This window comes from Triticum dicoccoides, chromosome 5A (assembly GCF_002162155.2).
Source record: "Triticum dicoccoides isolate Atlit2015 ecotype Zavitan chromosome 5A, WEW_v2.0, whole genome shotgun sequence".
Taxonomy (NCBI): Eukaryota; Viridiplantae; Streptophyta; class Magnoliopsida; order Poales; family Poaceae; genus Triticum; species Triticum dicoccoides.
Window position 1 is genome coordinate 516,489,185 of NC_041388.1, and position 3,868 is coordinate 516,493,052.

A 3,868-nucleotide genomic window follows, 5' to 3' on the forward strand; every position below is an offset into this window, starting at 1 on the left:
TTGTCTCATTCTCTCTACTCTTCCCTCCGTCTCCCGGTATCCCCTCTGTATCTCAGCAATGACATCGGTGACATCCAGAGTTGAGGAATATCTTAGTTGTCAGCAAGCCCTAGTGTGCTCCAATTACCTTCTCTGTTAAGAAATATTTAATTCTAATATTTCACTCACTTTTAATTATTGTATATGATAATGTATTCATAAGATGTGTTAGGCATGAACATTAAACTATGATAGTACGACAAATAACAGCAAGTAAATACAATTGGTGCTCATTCCGTATTTTTTTTTTGCAATCGATAGTACACATAGCAACATTCAACGGCTTCCGATAGGTGTAACCATTAAAAAAAGACAAATAGACCAAAAACCCTTACCTAGAGAGCCTCCTTATCCACATAGCAGATCCAGCAGTGGTGCAACCATTAAAACAAGCGAATAGACCAAAATCCCTGAGACAGCTCCCTTATGCACAGCAACGCTGCTCATTATCAACCCACCACCGCCAGCCCAATGGTAGTGACGCTAGTTATTTAGCATGAGGTTGTGTGTTCGATTCTTTGCACCAGCACTATTTTTGCTTCGATGTGTCTTAAATGAGCCAGGATAGGTGGGTGGCGCACGAGCTCGGCCCAGGTGGCGCATTGGGCCAGGATAAGTGCGTGACGCACGAGCTCGGCCCAGGCGGTGCAAACTCGAGCGATATGTAAAATGTATCAGGTCGGACGAGCTATTAGTACCACCTCGTTTATAACGATTTTGTCTATACAAATCGTAAAAGCGTAGTACGACTGAACGGAAGCGTATTGTGACGGTGAATCTATGGAGTCAATCCGTGCTTTATTATTAGGGAGAGATTTCAGCCGCGGTTTTGAGTGCTGTTGCGGTTAATGTCGATCCGTATTATGATCAAACTCGTGCAGGAAGGATGAAATATCTGTTGTCGCCCATACAGATGATACAGAACGTGCACACCACAACGATCCGCATCACACTCGCATGGTCGCGCCGATGCTTTCTCTTTCGGTGGTGCATCGCACTCATCGTCATCGGGCATGATTGATTGATGACTGAGCACCGCTTTCCAAAGTGCGACGTACAACCCAAGTCTGGCATTTAACGCTCGAGTGAGTGATTTAAGCCTGGCATTTAACGTAGTCGACACGATTGGGTTTGTTTGGAATGCAGCCGGGGCGCCCTATTGAAATTTTGGTGTTTTTTTAACCTAGTACAAACGCAAGCGCTCATATAAATTCAGAATAAATGCGAGCACTAGGACTTGAACCCTGGTGGATTGGGAATATCACTGTCCATCTAACCATCCCAACCACAAGTTGGTTCACTCGAAATTTTTGATGTTGACCGGTAGCATCCATGCTAATTTTTGGATCACTCAGTTCAATTTTCAAAGCATCTCCAATAGCTTTTAATAAATCTTCCTACAAGCATCTACCACCAGGCATCCAACCCCGCCTCAAACGACTGGACTGACCGGCACTTCTCATATCTAGCTTAAATAGGGGGAGGCTTGAACGCATCCGCCGCAACGGGGCGATGGCCAAGTCCCACACGAAATCACCCGAAAACCCAAAAGTCTGATGGGTGTTGATACGTCTCCAACGTATCTATAATTTTTGATTGTTTCATGCTATTATATTACCCGTTTTGGATGTTTATGGGTTTTGTTATACACTTTTATATTATTTTTGAGACTAACCTATTAATCGGAGGCCCAGTCCCAATTTGTTATTTTCTTGCCTATTTCAGTGTTTCGAAGAAAAGGAATATCAAACGGAGTCCAAACGGAATGAAATCTTTGGTGGAGTTATTTTTAGAACGGGAACAATCCAGGATGCTTGGAGTAGACGTCAGAAAAGCTTCGAGGTGGTCACGAGGCAGGGAGGCGCGCCTACCACCCCTGGGCGCCCCCCACCCTCGTGGGCCCCTCGTGGCTCCCCTGACCGACTTCTTTCGCCTATATATGTCCGTATACCCTAAAAACATCGAGGAACAGAATAGATCGGGAGTCTCGAGCCTCTGTAGCCACCGAAAACCAATCTAGACCCGTTCCGGCACCCTGCCGGAGGGGGGAATCCCTCTTCGGTGGTCATTTTCATCATCCCGGTGCTCTCCATGACGAGGAGGGAGTAGTTCACCCTCGGGGCTGAGGATATGTACCAGTAGCTATATGTTTGATCTCTCTCTCTCATGTTCTTGAGGTGGTACAATCTTGATGTATCACGAGCTTTGCTATTATAGTTGGATCTTATGATGTTTCTCCCCCTCTACTTTCTTGTAATGGATTGAGTTTTCCCTTTGAAGTTATCTTGTCGGATTGAGTCTTTAATGATTTGAGAACACTTGATGTATGTCTTGCATGTGCTTATCTGTGGTGACAATGGGATATCACGTGATCCATTTGATGTATGTTTTGGTGATCAACTTGCGGGTTCCGCCCATGAACCTATGCATAGGGGTTGGCACACGTTTTCGTCGTGATTCTGCGGTAGAAACTTTGGGGCACTCTTTGAGGTTCTATGTGTTGGTTGAATATATGAATCTGAGATTGTGTGATGCATATCGTATAATCATACCCACGGATACTTGAGGTGACATTGGAGTATCTAGGTGACATTAGGGTTTTGGTTGATTTGTATCTTAAGGTGTTATTCTAGTACAAACTCTATGTTAGATCGAACGGAAAGAATAGCTTCATGTTATTTTACTACGGACTCTTGAATAGATCGATTAGAAAGGATAACTTTGAGGTGGTTTCATACCCTACCATAATCTTTTCGTTTGTTCTCCGTTATTAGTGACTTTGGAGTGACTCTTTGTTGCATGTTGGGGGATATTTATATGATCCAATTATGTTATTATTGTTGAGAGAATTTGCACTAGTGAAAGTATGAACCCTAGGCCTTGTTTCAACACATTGCAATACCGTTTGTGCTCACTTTTATCATGAGTTACCTTACTGTTTTTACATTTTCAGATTACAAAAACCTATATCTATTATCCATATTGCACTTGTATCACCATCTCTTCGCTGAACTAGTGCACCTATACAATTTACCATTGTATTGGGTGTGTTGGGGACACAATAGACTCTTTGTTATTTGGTTGCAGGGTTGTTTGAGAGAGATCATCTTCATCCTAAACCTCCCACGAATTGATAAACTTTAGGTCATCCACTTGAGGGAAATTTGCTACTGTCCTACAAACCTCTGCACTTGGAGACTAACAAAGTCTACAAGAAGAAGGTTGTGTAGTAGACATCAAGCTCTTTTCTGGCGCCATTGCCGGGGAGGTTAGCGCTTGAAGGTATATCTTTAGATCTTGCAATCGAATATTTTTGTTTCTTGTTTTAGCACTAGTTTAGTTTATAAAAGAAAACTACAAAAAATGGAATTGAGTTTGCCTCATATGCTTCATCTTTTTAATATCTTTCGTGAGAATAATGAAAAGGAAAATTGTGCTCAAGTGCTAGAAGAAGAAGTCTATAAAATGTTTGGCATTAAATCTTTGAATGATAAGCATGATTGCAATGTTGTTAGTATGAACTCCTTGAATATTCATAGTACTAATGATGATTGCACTAGTCATGATGAAAATGTCTCTTATAAGCATGCCAACTTTATGAAATGCATAGAGTTTGCAAGTACACACCAAATAGGGAAGATAGATTTTGCAAGAGGCATAAGTATTTAGAAACTAAATGGTTATAAGAAAGGCTAGATGTTTGTGCTGAAAATTTAAAATCTCTTCACCATACTTGTGAACTTTGTAACGAACATGGTCATTTAAATCTCAAATGCAAATTGTTTCATGATCGTATCGTGTCCAAAAATTGTGATGATTTGATTTCCCT